Source organism: Canis lupus, chromosome Y (assembly GCF_048164855.1).
Source record: "Canis lupus baileyi chromosome Y, mCanLup2.hap1, whole genome shotgun sequence".
NCBI lineage: Eukaryota > Metazoa > Chordata > Mammalia > Carnivora > Canidae > Canis > Canis lupus.
This window is the reverse complement of record NC_132877.1, coordinates 5,025,958-5,045,504: the sequence shown is the minus strand read 5'-3', so window position 1 is coordinate 5,045,504 and position 19,547 is coordinate 5,025,958. Positions and strand designations below refer to the sequence as shown.

At 38.7% G+C, this 19,547-nt stretch overlaps 2 long non-coding RNA genes across 14 annotated transcripts in view; one reads left to right on the top strand and one right to left on the bottom strand.

The window, feature by feature from the left end:
- The window catches only part of LOC140629081 (uncharacterized), a 528,858-nt gene that overhangs the window by 377,225 nt on the left and 132,086 nt on the right, over positions 1–19,547 (bottom strand). The window lies entirely within an intron of this gene.
- Positions 5,227–7,248, top strand: LOC140629064 (uncharacterized). Its single transcript, XR_012026923.1, has 3 exons — positions 5,227–5,548; positions 5,740–5,793; positions 6,009–7,248. It is a non-coding gene; the product is annotated as an uncharacterized lncRNA (long non-coding RNA).

Here is a 19,547-nt window from a genome sequence, read left to right as displayed (position 1 = left end):
GCCACTTGCTTTGGTATTGGAAATACTTGCAGGGCCAGAAGTCTTGAGCCCAACCCCCACTTGAAGCTTCAATAACTTCCGGTCGACATGTGTCCCAAATCCAAATCCATGTCTATTTCTCAAGGTTCCTCAAGAAAAGGCCTGAGTTTAGTGGTTGGGCTTTCTCAAATCATTCTTTTTTTTTTCTTTCTTCTGCACACTAGAAAAGAAGTATTTGATATTTATCAACAAGAAGCTAAACCAAATCCTAGAAGTTTTCGTTTTTCCACTCAGCAAACAGCAGTGCTAAATGATCCCAGGGCCTGTCATATCATAGGAGATTGAGATTATAGAGAATCAGACAAGAATACATGTTCTCACAGGGTCAGCTGCCTCCAAGGCTGGAAGTAAAAGAGGGGAGAAGCCAAGGTATGTACCCTCAATTCCCTTTCCCAAAGTCACAGTAGGTATATAATTCCTTTTCTGTAGGGGAGGCAGGAGGGAGGGGCAGAGAGACCAGGAGGCTTGTGCTAATAGATGTTCTTCCTTGAGTAAATATAAAGAGTAGAAGGGAAACTTGATTCTCCCATCATCGCCTCCTTTGTGCCTGGAATTATTCTAGGTCATCACAAATGGATTCTCCTTTTTACTATTTACACATGGAAGTTATTAAAATCCATCTCAAAATGTCAAGATAGCATGGAAAATTTCCAAAATCAGAAAGCACAGTTAAAAATAAGTTTGTGCTCCCATTGTTACAAGATTGTGTCCAAAATAAACGAAAGAACCCATAAATTCACATCATAGAGTCAACTGGGAACATACAAGCAAGAAGACTAGCCAAACTGGCTGCAGAGCCACCATAATGACCTTTGAAATAAATATTATGGTCAATTCTTCAGAACTTTAGACGAGAAAAAAAAAAAACCATCCCAATACTAGAATTTAAAAAGAAGAAAAGCAGTACCCTTTTCTTATAGTATAAATAAATTATTCCCTTTGGAAAAACTGAAAAGATGCATTTTTCATTTAGAAAATATTTGTCTCTTTTTGGATAATGTCAGTTACCACAAAGTAATATGATGATAAATTCCTTTTATGACTCATCTTTAAAATGGCTTGAAATTCACATTGGAAATCATACGTCCATGGCTACTTTCTATTTCAATTACTGTAAGTGAAAAATATTCTGCAACATCTCAAGGAGAGATTTAACAAATCTGAAACTCATGCAGGGCTCTTCATCCCACACTCGTTAATAGACAAATTATCTACTTTCCTCAAGTAATCCAAGAATCTCAGGACAGTTCATCAGGAATAGAGCATCTCCACATAGACCTCACGGAAATGTTCTCCAATACCAAATAAATTGTGTCTGTGCCTTTATACATCAACTAAACCATTTCTCAGAGCAAGACCATTATACTTTTGCCACTATCTTACAAGCTGTTTTGAGTAGCACTGTGGCTGACCATTTGAAACTGACTCTTATACCTCCCATTCCCTTTCTGTTCGACTACTGGTCTCTGAATCTTTGGCCACAAGTACTGGCTTGTTTCAATAAACATTAAAAGCTGCCCTGGCAGGGTATTTCGAATAGAAATGGATCCAGCTACTTGCTAAAGGTCAATAACATTTGATGGGATCAGTAAGATTTTTCCAACTTTTTCCAGCAACTGGTCCAGTATTAAACAATAACTTGCTTCAAAATGCCTGTATTTCATAGTGTTTACTGAGCACATAGAATGTTATTCTGTGATAAGGAACACTATCCCAAGTGGAAACTAGGACAAGTACGGTGATGGATAACAATCACCAAAATGGCACTGGCTTATACTTGTAGTAACAGAGCAACAAAGAAACTCATATTTTAGGGTAGAGAACTGAGAACCTTGGACAGACCTTGAAAATAGTTGGTAAATTTGTCACATACGATAAGTTAAAAGGTGGAGTATGTAATTTTTGCAGAATGTGAATGGAAAAGACAGAAGGTTCTTGTGTTCACTGTTTCTAACTGCTTTTATTAAGGCATTACAGAGAAAGAAGATTAACTGGGGCATAATTGGCCAATTTGCAAGCAGAGATGTAAGGAAATAGGGAGGTCAGGGATTGAGGTTATTAAGAAAAAGAAAATTGTGTCTGTTCACCAGCAGTTGTTACAAATGTTGCTCAGAGCCTCTCTCAGAGGACATATTAAGCTATTTCAGGCAAATAAAGAAATCAAGCCTGAAGGCAATAATCTGATTCAGGATGTCACCTAATTATTAGATGACCTCGTGGTAGCCAGGATTAAGATGAGAAAGTCTTGTGTTAAACTTCCTTTTTTCCCCCCTTCTTAATCAAACAAGTAAGGCAGACTTGAAACTTTTCTCCAGAAAAGAGCTTCAGGAAAAACAACAAGAACACAAATCTACTGGGTAGTAAATACATTGGAAACCTACTATGTTTTTGAGGAATTTATGTTTTAATGAAATCACATGTGTGGCCTGTAAAAGTATACCCATAAAATCTCTCATGGACGTGAGAAAGAAGAGCTTGTAGAGATCTACAGCAACCTAAGCAGAATGTAATGCTCAATGTCCACTTCATACATAGCCAAGGAGGGTGAGGAACAAGGACACGTCTCTCAAGAGCCAAGCAGCTACACCACCGCCAGCAGCATTGCTATCCGGTAAGATTTCATGACTGCTATGTATCTGCTCCTCATTCTTCCTTCTTTTGAATGGAAGATACTCATATCAACCTTACTACTGCCCTGACATTTTACATGAGAGAGGGAATGGAAGTTGGCTATTAATTTTTAATTTAAAATGTGGGTGATCAGGAGCTTCACATGGACCTGAAGAAGAAAACTGTATCTCTCTCAAAACCTTGTATTTTGTGCTGGATGTTCCCACTACATGCGACTTTGGGTTGTGTCTTAGAACGGAGTCCAGGTATTTCTATGTGTGGAAAGTAATCAATGTGCATCTATTTACGTGCTTGGAGACCGGACTTTTGGGTGACTGCTAAGTATTTCCCTGTTTTTTTTGTTTTGTTCTGCAATTAAAGTCACTATACACTTTATTTCTGGTCTTTAGGTACAGGTATGGTCTGTATCTACTTTTCAGAAGTGAGAAGTAAACAATTGTGGCATGAAACATCCAGGTCTTTATGGTGCTTTAATTGAACTGTCTCCCTTTTCTTTCTTGCTGGCTAAAATTTGTGATACACAGAATTGCATTAAATACCATGTGAGGAGGGTGAGTCTCCTGCTCTCCTTGGTTTTTTTTTTTTTTTTTTTTTTTGATGATCCTTTGGAGCCATATCTATTTTTACACTCTGGCCCCATTATAAGAGAAATGCACACCTGTCTTTTTGATCCACTGTGATATGCTTTCTCCTTGTTATAACTACTTAGCTTTTACCTTAATACAGCAATAGTCAAGAAAGGTGCTAAAAGAGCCAACAGTCCCCAAACTGGAAAATTTGATCTTAACAAAAATTTAGTTTTTGTTAGTTTCCACTGGCTCTTATCTTCTTTGCCCATTACTATCAGTGGAAAGAGCCCAGATGGCTCCAGCCATTCTTGCCATCACTTTAAAAGGATCACTGCGGTAAGCCTTCTGCAGATCCCTTTTAAGAAAAAGTAAATTCACTATTCTTGCTACGCTGTCTCATTTAAGAGACAGCCAGTTAAGAAGATGAAGCTGTGAGCTTTCCACACGCATTTGCTGCAATTGCCTCAAAAAAATTTTAGCTGAGGAAAAAAAGTTTTGACTTCTTTGTATGCTGACTCTTAACACTATTTGTCAATTAATCAATTTTAGTATCTTTATTAAATATTTATTGTGTTGAAGCTCTTGGGCCACGGAAGGAGAAGAATAACAAACAGCTTGAAAATATCCCTCATGCCAGGCCCTCCAAATGTATTTATAAAAACAGAAAAGTACCACACGTGGTACTTGTCAGTCCCGAATGCAATGACAGGCAGGCCACAAAAGTCAATAGAGGCGGCATCCTGTGAATCTGAACGGACTCCGAAAGCTAACATGGAGAAGGAGCAGGCTTCTGCTACTTCTGCAGAGATGAAGAGAGTTCTTTTATAAAGTGAAGAGAGTTGTTTTTTCTATAGATGGGAGATGGAGAATGCAAAAACATCCAGTTATTCCTTAATTCATTCCCCATCTATGCATCAAGCATCTATCATGTGTTGGCAATGGTGATGGAAACTGGACATACAGAGACCTGCCCTCTAGAGGAAAAAGAAAGAGAATAAGGTGATTTCTTTCTAGATACTATGTGTTTCTCTGAATATTATGAAAACCACCATTTATTTCCTAATGATATACATAGGAAATTTTGGAATTATTCCTGACATTTTGTTCTCCTTGACCTCTCTTAGCGACTTACCAAGTCCCAAAGTCTTCCTGTGTGGGGTAACATATATAACAAAACAATTATTATAAATGGATGGCTGATAAAACAATTATATGCTAGGGAAAAAAAGGCCAAGGAGTTATAAATGGCAATACCACAAGGAGAGACAAAAGGAATTGTTTAAGGATGCCTAGATGGCTCAGTTAAGCATCTGATGCTTTTTAGTTTGTTTGTTTTTAAGATTTCATTTATTTATTTGACAGAGAAAGAGCACAAGCAGGGAGCAGCAGGCAGAGGGAAAGGGAGAAGCAGACTCCCCTTTGAGCAGGGAGACCAACATGGGACTAGATCTTAGGACCCTGGGATCATGACCTAAGCCCAAAGCAGATGCTCAACCAAGTGAACCACCCAGGAGCCCCAAGTGTCCAACTCTTGATTTCAACTCAGGTCATGATCTTACAGTTGTGAGATTGAGTCCAGTGTCAGGCTCCATGCCAGATGGGGAGCCTGCTTGAGATTCTCTCTCTCTCTTTCCCTCTGGCTCTCTCTATGAGAGAGAGAGAGAGGTGATTTAAATAGGGCCCACAAGTTCTCTTAGGTAAGAACATTTCATTTGTGAACTAAAGAATGAAAAGACAGTGTCTGTGGCCATGTGAAGGGGAGGAGGAGTAAGGACCCCACTACCTGGAATTGCTACCTGCAAAGAGCATTAACAGTTGAAAGATCCAGTGTGTTTTGATACAAAAGACTTTGGTGGGATTGGTGGGTGGAGTATGAGGGAGAGGTTCTCAAGACATGAGAACAACAAGTAACAAAGGGCTGCTTCACATGGAACCTTGAGGTCACACTAAAGAATCAGGAGACAATGAATTTGCCTGAGAGGACAGTTTTGGATATGAAAAGGCTGGAATAGGAAGACCAAAGAGGTGGTTCCCTGGGGCAGATACCAGGAATGCTTATGGTGGCCCCATTTTATGGGTCCCTGAAGGCAAAGGCATTTAAATATTACCTGTTGCAGTATGGGACCAACAGTAGTGTTGAGCAGAGTGGCATCTAGGGAGGTCAATCACTCGTAGGTTAGGGATGGAGGTGGGGGATAGAGCAGGATGCAGGCAGAGCTACTGCCAAGTTAAAAGAAAAGATAAGGGTAAGACGGATGAAAATGAAGAGTGATCACAAGATACCCCACACAGGAAGACTTTGGGACTTGGTAAGTCGCTAAGAGAGGTCAAGGAGAACAAAATGTCAGGAATAATTCCAAAATTTCCCATGTATATCATTAAGAAATAAATGGTGGTTTTCATAATATCCAGAGAAACACATAGTATCTAGAAAGAAATCACCTTATAGCAGAAAAAACATCAAATAAAGATGACTTTTTATTCTCCTGTCTTCATTAAGGTTTACTGAAGTAATTAAGGCCCCTCACGACAATTTGGAACCTGGCCCTCGTTGGTATGTACAATTACCTTGGCATTCAATTGTTCTCTCTGATTGCTTCAAGGTGAAGAAAGACGAAGGGAGATGGGTCAGTAATGTGAATGGTATGTTTATGCATATGAACAACCCACGACCTCAATGCATGCCGTGGGAGTGAACTCTGGTAGTCTAAAGAGCAAAGTGTGCACCTGGGCTGCGGGGAATGATTACACATGTATCACTTCTTCTAGAACCTGTAGATCATCACTGCTGGCATGACGGCCATTGTTAACACTTGTGAAACAGGGGACACGAGCATCCAGAACCTTCTGGAAAGGATGTCCGCTGGAAGCATTCACTGCTCTCTGCCAGCACTACATCCCTTGGCAGTAGGATTCTCTTAACAACTGAGCTCAGCACCATGGAGCCCACCCATCTCTGACAGTCTTCCAGCCACTGATAGTCAAGTGTGTAGCCTGGCTGAGGACGGATACAACGAAGGCAGTCAGCAACTTGCTGCAGCCCATCTTGCCAGGTGGTTAACTTTTCAGAGCCACACTTCTCATTCTAAATTAGATAAAAAAGCAGGGAAGGACTGCCATGCCTACTGCCCCCCCCACAAATCACTGGGCATATAAAATACATCTGTGCCTCACACGTGCAATCCTCTGTTTCAGACGATCACAACTTTCTGTGAGGGTCTGGCAAAGGCAAGGGAGCAGAGCTAGGGCAGAGGCTTTCTAGGTCATTGCTGGCATTCTCAGGCTTGCATGTGGTACAGGCACCCTCCACAAGGAAAGTGATGCTAAGTGACATGAGCCAGCCACAAAAGGACAAATACTGTATGACTGCTCTCGTAGGAGGTACCCAGAGTGGTCAAATTCACAGAACAGAAAGTAGAATGGTGGCTGTAGGGGCTGGTGGGAGGAGAGAGGGGATTTAGTATTTAATGGGGACAGCCTTTCAGTGTTGCAAGATGGGAAAGTTTTGCATAATGGATGGTGGCAATGGTTGCATACAATGTGAATGTAGTTAATGCCACTGAACATACACTTAAAAATGGGTAAAACAGCAAATTTTGTTATATATGTTACCACAATTAAAAAAAAATAAGTAAATACATACACGCACACACCCCAAAAACCCATACAACCAAGAAGTCTTCAGTGCATGAACGGATAAATAAACTTTGGTACATTGGGGCAATGGGATATTATTCAGTACGAAAAAGAGCTGAACAGGGGCGCCTGAGTGGCTCAAGGGTTGAGTGTCTGCCTTCAGCTCAGGGCATGATCCGCGGGTCCTGGGATCGAGTCCCGCATCTGGCTCCCTGCATGGATCCTGCTTCTCCCTCTGCCTGTGTCTCTGCTTCTCTGTCTCTCATAAATAAATGAAATCTTTAAATTAATTAATTAATTAAAATAAAATAAAAAGAGCTGAACAGTGATGAAAAGCCATGGAGGAACCATAAACATATGTTACTATGAGAAAGAAGGCAGTCTGAAAAGGCTACGTGCTGTATGATTCCAACTCCATGACATTCTGGAAAAGGCAAAGCCACGAAAATAGAAAGATCCACCAGTGGGCTGCCAGGGCTAGGGGGCAGAAGGGATGAATAGGTGGAGCACAGAGGTTTCTTAGGACAGTGCAAATACTATGTATGATACTACAACGATAGAATCATGCCAGTGTACGTTTGTTCAAACCCATAGAATGTAAGGCATTAAGAGCGAACTGCAATGTGAATTATGGACTCCAGATGATAATGACATGTCAATGTAGGTTCATCAGTTTTAACAAATGTCCCAGTCTGGTGGGGATGCTGATAATGGGGCAGCCTCTGCATATATGGGAGCAGGGGGTGCATAAAAAATCTCTATATTTTACCCTCAGTTCTACTGTGAACCTACAGCTGCTCTTAAAAATACCCTTAGTAAAGAAAAATATATCAATGAAAAAATCAACTTCCCCTTGATCTCCAGCACTGGTTTACTTAAATTAGCATCTTCGTGTTATGTAAATAGATGCAAATGTAAACTGATTATACATCCCCTTGATCTTTAGCATTATACAACAATAAAAGCAAACCAAATTTACAAGTTAAAAGCAAACAAAACCGCCAAACCAATAAAATCCAAATTAATGTTAATTTAATGTGATAGAAGCTGCTGTGTTGCTAAAACTGAATGCTTGCTTAAAACATCATTGTGGAACGGGCTTCCAGGTGCAGGTGTGCTGAACGTGCCATACAGGGTGATGCGCTCAACTGCAATGCCCCCCATTCTTACCACGCATGTGTGTATCTCTCTTTTTGGAAGAACACAGTTCATCCAGCAACCTGTGTTGAAATTATTCAGTATTCTTTGGAATAAACACATCATTTATGAACCGAGCCCATGTCTCTTTTCTTCTCTCTACTTGAGATAAGCAAAGGGTACCCCTTGGTGCCAAAGTAATTTCAAACACAAAGGCACTGAGACCTCACAATGAACCTTGCATAAAGTTACCCATCTTGATGATTCTGGGCATACTTCATTCATTTAGATTATCATCAAAATGAAGACAAAAAATAAGAAGGAACAATATGGTAGAAAATCAGCCAAATATCAAAAACATGTCTATAGACCCTCAAACTGGATTCAATGACAGATGAACCAATATTGAACTGTTTTCATATTCTTCCTATATTATGTTCAGGTGGGTCCAGAGGCAAAGAAATGGAAATAGTAGTCGACACAGGATTTAAATTCAGTTGTCATTTAATCACAGTGTGAGAAAACAGTAATCATAATAATTTCTCCAGTATGTTTTCCTCCTTGAAAAAAGGATTAGGTTGTGTCTTCAATCCATTCTATCTTTAAAGTTCTAATTTTAATGTGATAGTTTTTTGGTTGGCAGCTCTATATGTTATTTTTTTTTAGAGATTTTATTTATTTATTCATGAGAGACCCCGAAAGAGAGGCAGAGACACAGGCAGAGGGAGTAGAAGCAGGCTCCATGCAAGGAGTCCGATGTGGGACTTGATCCCAGAAATCTGGGATCAGGCCCTGAGCCAAAGGCAGACACTCAACAATTGAGGCACCTGGGCACCCCAGCTGTATATGTTAAGTATAATACAATTTTAATTGCAATAAAATAATTTTTAAAAAACTGGTGTCAGCACTATGTACTAGAGCAGTGCACTGTATAATTCAAATCACTGCTAAATAAACATATGTATATCTATCTATATGTATATATGTGTATATATGTGTGTGTGTGTGCATAGTATCAATGTTTTCAGTTTAGGCTTCTCATAGCCAACCATGAATAGATTTTTGTACTTTCTTAAGCAGATCTTGAAACAAAGTTACAGTACTCCCATTAGTGCAATCCTGAACTTAATAAATCAGCTGTACTTCTCTTATAACATTTCCTGTGTGTCCTATAAAAATGATGTAAATTGATACATACCAGGGATCTGCAAATATCTTCAGGAAAGGGTGAGATATAAATATGTTTGTCTTTGTAGGCCATAGGGGTGGCTATTCAACTCTGCCATTGCAGCAAAAACAGGTACAGACATATGCAAACACAATGACCTTGGATGGATATGTTCCAATAAAACTTTATTTATAAAAACAGCCAGCCAAGTTCAGCAAAGAGCTACCATTTGCTAATTCCTGGTAAATATGAAGGACCCAATATGATAAAAACAAATCTAAGAAAATAAAGAATAGATTTGATGCTCCTGTAATGGTTTAGATGTAGAAACACTGCAACTTCTAAGTTTAAAGCATCAGACTTTAAAAGGAAATTGTACACAATTCTTAAATGTTTTAATGTATAGTATCATGTGTATGAAAATTAACTTGATACGGTGCAAATGTGTTTATTTTTCTCATTTGGATTATGTGAAACTTTGTAAGGTGAAAGCATACAAATGATCTAATTTTCTTTCAACATCTTCCTTGACATAAAGTTGAAGAGAGACTCAAGGATAATTTGATGTCAATGAACAGTTAAACTTTCCGGAGTATTTTTTCTGCAACAAGCAATCTTAGAGGATAAAAATTTCTTTCTGCTCCTTAACAAAAGTATGATCTTCCTCAATGTAAGTTATTTTTTCTTAAAGATTTTGCTGCTCTTGGAAGTCACGTATCATCTTCATCCCACTGATATAAACATGGACTTTCTGTAAGTTTAGAATAAACATCAATGCAGAAAAAAAATCCTTGTACAAAAAACAGCTTTAGCATCACATGCTAGAACACTGCCTATTGTCTTAACTTCTTGTAAAAATCAACATTGATCTATAGCAAATAAAAGTCTATGTCATGTCAAATTAAGACTTAGCTTAAAATCCAAGGTTAAGTCAGCATGACAGTTGTGAATTAAATTTTATTTATGGGTTATATTTTTCAGTGTTTTAATGAACACAATTTAAATCTTATAGTCAATCTAAAAGCATTTAACTATGAACAATAATAATATAATCTTTAAAATAAACAGATCCAAAAGGAAATAACGTATGACATTCCCCCTAATTCAGAAAGAACAGTATATAAAAATGTTCCTAACTGTTGACCTTGAAGGCAAAATAAATTTGGGTATAACAGTCATACTGACTGTTGACTGACTTTGGAAATGCAAAGAAAATCCTGATGCTGGACACTGAACACTATTTTAAATCTCTCTGATAATATGTAATGTGTGCCTCTTCTCTTAGGGGTCTATAGAGATTTAGGCAGCATGGAAGATGAGGGATGAATTAAACATTTACATTTTAGGATCATCAAGAAATTTAAACCCATTTATCCAATTAATTAACATACATTCTTCCTTCAAAGCTTCAAGTTTAGATTTAAATAATCTATTTTTATGAAGAATCAACAATCCAAATAAATTTTATTTTAGTTCTGGTAGATGCTGACAAGGTACAGAATGATGGGGAAAACACAAACTAACTCCAAAAAGTGAAAAAAAAAGTAGATGAAGCTAGAAAATTTGGTCCTGTTTTGCAGTATCCTAAGATCTTAGATGTGACTACAATTTTCAGGTAGCACAGGTACCAAAGATGAGTTTGAGATTCATGCAGAGACACAAATGACTGTCAGAAAAAATGTGAGGCAAAAATACAAAAAAAAAAAAAAAAAAAAAAAAACCTAGAAGAAATAGATGGAAAAAAAGCAGGATTTCTGCATTTTGTTTTGTTTTGTTGTTTTAAGATTTTATTTGAGAGTGAGAGAGAGCAAGCACAAGCCAGGGAAATGGGGGCAAAGGGAGAGGGAGAGGCAGCCTCCCCGAGCAGGGAGCCTGACTCAGGGCTCCATTGTAGGACCCTGGGATCATGACCTGAGCCAAAGGCAGATGCTTCACTGACTGAGCCACCCAGGAGCCCCTTCTGCATAGTTCTTGAATCACAGAGTTTTTACTCACACCACCAAAATCATAAGATGACGTGTTGAATTTTGTACATGTGGGATGCCTGGATGGTGAAGTCAGTTGATCGACAAACCCTTGGGTTTCGCTCAGGTCATGATCTCAGGGTTGTGAAATAGAGCCCCTGCGTCAGGCTTTGCAATCAACTTGAAGTATGCTTAAGACTCTCTCTCCCTCTGCCTCTCCCTCCGACCACTCACTCACACTTTCTCTCTAAAATAAATAAATCTTAAAAGAAAAATTTTTTTTTTACATGTAAAGAGTAAGGATATGCTTGAAGTTTGGGAAAGATCAAATCTTTCTGGAAATTGGAATAACCATGTTCCAGTAGAACATAACTATGAACTCTGCCTGTCACAGAATGAGAAATGCTATGACTTCTCTAAGTTGAGTAGGTTCATATCATGCCTCTCTCACTTATAAACCTGTTCTGTATTTTGTTGGTGGATCCTACAGTCTACCGTAGAATATTTCAATTGTTGTGATCAAGGTGACTTTGGTCTATCTGCATACATTTCCCCGTTGTATCTATACTCTCCTGATTTTATCAGAGAGAGTGTACACAAATTAAGTTTCTAAATAAAGCAACGTAAGATCATTCATTTCAAAATAAATCAATACCACAGAATGAACAAGGGATTCGAGGTCAGAAGATCTGGGTTAAAATACCAAACTCTACCAGCAGCTAGGCACTTAGCAACACTGATGAGGTTAGATTCTTTCTCTCCATGTCTCTCTATGCATATTTATCTGATCCAACTCCCTGGAAGGAGTTTTATTTTGTAAAATAAGATGAGATCTGTGAAAGTACTTAGCCAAAGGAGAAATCTCTACATGGCAACAGTCAAGGGGATATAACATAAGAGGTTCCAGAATGGGAGGCAGACCAGGTCCTAGCTCTACACTTATATTTAAAGAGCTGTGTGACCCTGAGGAAGCCATGCAAGTGGAGTAGTATTGCAGAATCACTGGAGATTTGGAGAGAGACAAAATTTCAAATCCCTATTAAATTTCAAATCCCTATTAAATTTCAAATCCCTATTAACTGTGTATCACTGAACCTATTTATTATCTCTTTCCTCGGTGTCCAAATTGGTAAAGAGTAAATGATGAAACTTCAGAAGGTTTGTGTAGGAATTAAATACCTAAACTCTGTATAGACTGCCAGTGATTGGGGCTAAATAGCTTCTTAATGACCGAAATTCCTGTCGAATGTCTAATACATGAAGGTATACCTACCAACCTCTGTCAGCAGGGGAAACCTTCACCAGGTCTTGCACACGTCAAGCTGGCTTTGCTGATTATTTCCCCTTCCGAAGATGTCTACCTACCCTGCTCTGAATTCACAGACTGTATTCATCCCTCAAGATTGATATCAAACATCATCTTCCAAGGAGAGCCTATACAATACATATTTTACTTATTTTTCAGCTTGTATTTTCAAAAGGCATTTGCAAATGCTATAATTTCAACCTCTACCATCCTCAAAATGAAAGATACATCAAGAATATTTAATTCCATTTTTTAAGGTGGGGAATTCATTCAAGAGGCACTGATCAGAGTTGACCAACATTTCACAGAAAGGTCACTGTTGCTTCTGTTTTTTACCCCTCTTCATTTTGATTAAATAAACTTCTTGATCCAGAAATCACATAAGAGATAATATTTCTCATGATGAAAAATCTAAATACACATTTAATTTAAAAAAAACCTTAAACCAAGACTCTACACATATGTACCTTAGCGTTTCAAAAGAAAAATGAAAACATTTAATTTGCACAATCAGACACCTCTGAACACTGACCTGTTTTTTTACTTGAAAGTTTTTATTGTGCATATCTACAGACCTAGCATCATATATTCTCTGACTTCAAAAAGTAGGGGTGAGGGTGAGTTGGTTATAGTCATACAACAGTGGATGCAGGCAACCTCTGTATGTGTGTGTTATTTTCCATTGGGGATATTTAGACACTTGACAAGGTAGAGTGTTCCTTATATAATATATTACCGAGTTTGACCACAGCAAATCCCTACTCAAGAGCTCTTCTGGAGCATTTTTTCTTGTCTTGTTGAATCTCATATCTAGTTACTAGTTAAATATAGGCAAAAAAAGATGCTGATGTTAAAAAAATAAATAACAGCTGCAGAAATAATAAGGTTTCTTGGCTATTGATCAGTCCCATAGCTGCACTCATAGTAACTGCAAGACAATTTCTGTGGGAAAGACCTACCTCAAAGCACTGCATGATATACAAAGATATGAGATGAAATAAAATTTAAATCTTTGAATATTCACTTGCCCTGACCATGTTGGAATACAAGCTTGAAAAGAAAAAAAGGAATACAAACTTGAAATTACTAGTGGCAATGCAATTTAAACATTCTTAAGAGTAACACAGACTTTTTTAGGGTGGGGAAGGCATTAATTTAGCAAATACAGTAAAATCCCTTAGTTTGCATTTTAGTATCTCCTGAGGTCAGAGTACAGCAAAATCATTCTCAAAACTTATGCAAATTAGTATTTTGATATATCACCTTGTTAGTATGATTCAACCACATTACAACAGAAGATGTGGTCAGATGATAGCATTAAGTTGCAACAGCCCTTGTTCATCAAAAATAGTTTACTCATTCAAAAAAGGAGGAAATATGGTGATTAAAATAATATACCTGGCCACTTTTTCACTGGCAGATTAGCCTATTTTTACTTCAACATGGGAACGAATTCCAAGTGCTAGACCAAGAAATGAAATTAAGTGACCTCGTTCTCAATGAGGCAAGCAAGTGCCCCTTTGCATCTTCCAAATAGGAAGGTCTGAGTACAATGCATTCACAACACCCTGATTCAGATGGGACAGAACAAGTTAACACATTCTAAAGGAGCATCATATCCAAAGTTTTAAAGTATTACATTTTTTAGTTAAAGTATAGGCATCACTTACTCAAAATAAAGTTCACATTTAGTGCTTGCTTCGGCAGCACATTTACAAAATAATGTTCATATTTAGAACACATGGTTTAGCTAATGGGACTGGATGAAATGGACTCTTCCCATACTGTTAATACAGCTACATATGGATTTAGTAGTTTTTTTATGTGCTATCTTGGGAATTTTTCTAGGATTTATAACATTATTTATATGAGAAAATGTGTTCTGAATTCAACCGACCACTTACAAATGGACTGTTGGAAATTTCCTACTATAATAAACACATCCCCAAGACAATATACAATGTTGCTTAGTATCTAGAGAAGTGTTTTATTGTCCGCTGAAATTTTACCTTCAGTGATAATATGACTTGCATAGCCATGAGGTATCAAGAGCAGGAGAATGATTATCACGGCTGAAACCCTTATGAAACTGGTGAAAATTTGTCAATGTGTTTGTACTTGAGGAGTTTTTTTTATAGCAAATAAGAAAAGTGCCTACTAGGTGCTTCCCCGTATATGACAGGAATATGGCCGAACTAGAAAATGACAACCATATGCTCTTATTTTGAAGGGGTCGCAAAAGACCTATTTCAGTGAAAATGTATATCAAAATGTACTTTAGAACCCCATTCCCTACTGGGTACTGAAATAGAGATTACTGCATTATATCTCAGATCTCAGCCAGGCATGGTGTGACTGTCAGTGGTGGGATAAGTGACACCAGATTGGTGATGACTAGAAATTTAAACCTGCCCATTTGGAGAAGGTGAGTTGCTGAAATCCATAGATACTTAAGCCCAATTCAATGCAAAGATGGATTCATGGATAAGAGTCAGCCAGATGCACAAGGAAAGTCAATAGAAGTTATGCAGAAGGACAATGGATTGGCACAGAAGTTAAAACGTTAGGCTTTGGAATGGATCAATCATGAGGGTACATTCAGACTCTGCCACTTAGTGGCTATGTAACCCATGCCACAATTTTAAACTTCTGACTCTGACTTTTTTCTTATGTAAAATGGGAATAATACTTTAAATTTTATAATCTTGCAGAGGTTAAGGGGATAAGGTGTGCTAAGTACTTGATGTATCATAGGAACTCATGTTGCTGCACCAAGTAATATCACTTGAAGAGAGGCACCTAGAATCTCAGACATGAACATACCAATGCAAACTGGAGGAGGACAAGATGCAGGGAAAGGGGGCAGACAAGAGGCATCGCACAGCTCTGGAAGGGGACAGCAGTGCCTCAAAGCAACAGGCCTGCAATCCCTCCCCCTACCAGCACTGGCATCATTATGAAAGGTTGCCTCTAAGATCACTCCCAAGAAAATAAATCCAACCCAAAGGTAAAGGCAGCTGTGCAAGTGCACTTTTCAGAGGGGTCCACTGCTCCTTCCTTTCCAACAACCTCTAAGTCCTTACCATCAACACAGATATCTGGAAGATGCTTACTAGGGTTGCTCACCCTCAAGGGAAGGTCTGAGAGACTTCCAAGTTTGGGGAGTTTAGGGTTCTGGGGAGGATAGTGATGTCATAGATCATGGGTTACTAGAACCAGAAAAGGCAGGTGGCATGCTACGAGAGAGTGACAAAATAGAATCTGTTTTATTACATCACTTGCACAAAAGCATGAGGACTTGATGCTAAGTACCACAATGGTCCTAAACGTTAGGACCTAAAGGAGGTTAAACTTAACACACAGGATTAACTGGCCCAACCAAGGCAAAAGTACAGATGCGGAGACCAGGGCATCAACTCCAACATGTTGTTCCACCAACAAGTTAGACACCTACACATAGGGGACCCATTACCAGGCATGTGGAAATAAACCTACTATGTCCTATCTTTACCATGTCATCTCAGGTGGCAAAACAGCCATTGATAAAGAACAAAACTAATTTTTACATAATATGGCAATTTTGAAAAGAGTGAGCCGAATTTTAGTGGTATGAAGTACATAAGCATTTGGTACATAGATAGGACATTGGTTTAAAATCCTAATGTATGCATATTTCTTGAGTTATAGCTACCTGACCCCGACTTGGATTTCTGTGACTGCCCTCCCCTCTTTTCTTTCCTATGTTTGGAGTATTCTCTCAATTCTAAATGTAGCTGGTTTGATATCTAAGCCATGGATACAAATGCAACACCCACTTGATCATTCAAGATGGTGGCAACTAGATAGAGACTTCCAGCTGGATTCATTATATACCTAGGCTGTAGTTGCTCCCCAAAAAAATTCTCCAATACTCAAAAGAAACTAAAAATGTATGGTGATATGAAAAGACTGATGTAAATGCAGCTATTTTCATGTTTGCCTGTGTTGTTCTCACTCCATCTGAGAAGTAGAGGGATTTGTTTCATTTGCTTATTTTAAGTCAGCTCCACTCCCAGCATGTAGCCCAATGTGCGGCTTGAACTCACAATTCTGAGATCAAGTCCTGAGCTGGGATCAAAAGTGGGACTCTCAGCTGACCAAGCTACCCACTACCCATGCACCCCAGAATTAGAAGGATTTAATAAGCTTCAGAAAGATGAGAATAGTCTAGACAACTAAACTTCCAGAGACTTAATTCTTGTCACCTTTTCCAAAAGTTGGAAATTTCCTCAGATAAATCAAAGCTGCTACAGCAATTAGGAATGACAAGGTTTCATCCACATACTGTTTTGTCTAATGAATTCCCCAACGGTGCAGTGTTCATGACTTTTAATTATCAAACCACCCACAGTCACCCACATGGATCTATGTCATTTACTGGAGATCATCTATCTATCTTTTCCCTCAAAGAAATGAATATAGGAGCAGCAGGGCTCAGTCTAGACTTCTTTTTTTAGACTATGATAGATCTAGAAGAATCATGACTACAATAAGTAACCACAATATGGGCAATGCACTGTTTTATTTTGCTAGTGGATCAGGTTTATGCTGTTTCTCTCTATATATGGTACACAGGGAAAGCATCAATCAACCTCAGGGCAGCTCACAAAAACCAGCAACAGAAAAGAAATGTAAAGCCAACTCTTATATAAATATTTATCTGCATACCTACACATGCCTATGTCTATGGAATTCCACATGGCTGCATATAAAGTGTTTCAGTGAGTCAACTAGTTAATCTTCTCATCAATCATGACTCAACAGCATGAAAATGTCTCCACTTTTTAATTACTCATGTTCCTGCCACCTACTTTGACCATAAAATTTGTCAATTGGCAGAAATTGCTCTATCAACTTAGTGATGGCTTAATAATCAAAGAGAAATCATGAAAAGTCCAGGAAGGTGAATTTATACCAACATAATAGAGGCCTAAGTAAGCAAATCATGGACTGAATCCTCCGCTCAGCAGCAGTACTGGAGTACTCCTGACAGTCACTCAGGCTCTATTTTCAACAAGAACGGGGTACCTACTCGAATCACTCCTTGGAATCCTCAGACCATAATGCCGTTATGTTTTGTCTGGCTCTCACAGAAAGTAAATTCCAAATCACTGTGGCCCATTCATTTGAATGGGTGACCCTTGTAAGATTTTCTCTGTCTCAAGAAAAGCTGTTTGTTAGATGTCCCTGGTTTGCACACATATACAACTTGAGTCAGTTGGTGATAAATCATCTACATGCTGTTGACACAAACTGATTCTCCATCCAGCTGCCAGTGTGTGTGGCTGCAATACTGCTTATTCTCAATCCCTTATGCCAGATAAACAGGCCTATGCTGTCGAACTCTCCACTGCTGTTGGCCAACTAATCATTCTCAGTTACTGTGTGGGTTTACTGACTTATTGTGAGTAGTTGATGATCATGGGTAGAGTCACCATTTTCCTACCTGCCTTGGGGTGCTTTTCCAGATTGCTGAGCCCTCTCCAATGTTTGCAAACTAATTCACAATCCTGAAATACTTCTGGTAAGTTCCCCATGGAGGAGAACTTGTTGGGAAGATAACTATTTCTGTAGAAGTTTAATTTCAAAGTATTTCACAAATGAAAAGGAGTGGAATCTATTTTGCTTGTGACTTTGATTAAGAAGCAGAGAACATAGTTGAGATGCACTCCAATGTTCAAAGAAGAGCTAATTAGAATGTTGATATAATACTTATATATTAATTCTCCACATTCACCACTGGGCACAAAAAATAGAATGCATATTCAAAGTTCGACTAACCAATCATCTATAAATTATGGAGATGATGTGGTTAACTAGGAATAAAAGAAACTATTTAGTTGGTGGTTATCAACTGAACATAATCCATTAAACACTATATAAGATTTCATTTCACAATTAGTCTACATTAGGGTTTCTCAACACCAGCAGTATTGATGCTCTGCATCAAATAAGGAACTGCCTGTGCAACTTAGGATGCTTGTCATGAGGAACAGTCCTGTGCATTGCAGGATGTTTAGCAGCAGCCCTGGCCTCTGCTCACTCAGTGCCATGATCACCACCTCACTCCCTTGTGACTATCAAAAAGGTCTGCAGACGTTGCTGATATCTCTGGCAGGCAAAATCATGACCAGTTGAGAACCACTGCCTGATATAAATAAACAACCGGAAACATCAAAGTTGCAGGTCTATCAGATAGTCCATTGGTTAATAATTCATGAATCTGTTCAGCATTTACTGAGCACATTTCCCATGCCAAGGGCTGTGCACAGTACAGATGATGCGACAGGGAACAAGACATCTCCTCTCAAAAGGCATATATGTTTCCAGGGCAGGGAAAGACAGACTAATGTTGCAAACCTAAGCAGTCACGGCAGAAGGGCCAGGTTGGCAACTGAGGTGTAAAGTTGTTCAGGATGTTCCTGGGGAGCCACTGAGGGCTCTTAAGCTGGAGATCCCATAACATGATCTGACCTGTATTCCAGAAACTGTGGTTGGTCTCTGCTTGCACATCAGTTGGAAGCAAACAAGCCTAGGGCTGCAGCAAGGTTATCATGCTGTAACTGTATCTCAGGGAATGGGAATACGGATGGAGACCATGGAAAAAAAATACTGAGAAAAAGCTGTGGGACAATGGAGGGTAATTGATGGTTGTATGTTGGGGTGGGGATTGCTGGTGGGGAAGAAAGAACCAAACAAGAATGGGTCTTCCTGTCCTGGCTTTGGCATGGCTAGATGATGACCTCTGATAACCTTGGGGGAAAAATAGCGTTTGAATGGGGACTGCTGATATGAATATGATGTCTTAGTGATCAACTGTCCCCAGGTAAAACACAACACAAAAACCAGTACTTTCAATATTTATAAAGTTAATATTTAAAACATTCAAATGAATTTGACAGTCTAACAAAGTCCCTGCAAAGTTGAATAATTTTTGTAAATGAAATAAAACTTATAAACCTATGAAACCTCAGGTTCTCAAATATCCCAATGTCTTTTGTAAAGTTAGTAAAATGTTTTTATGCCTTTCATCTTAAATCTACCACCCAGCTGTATGT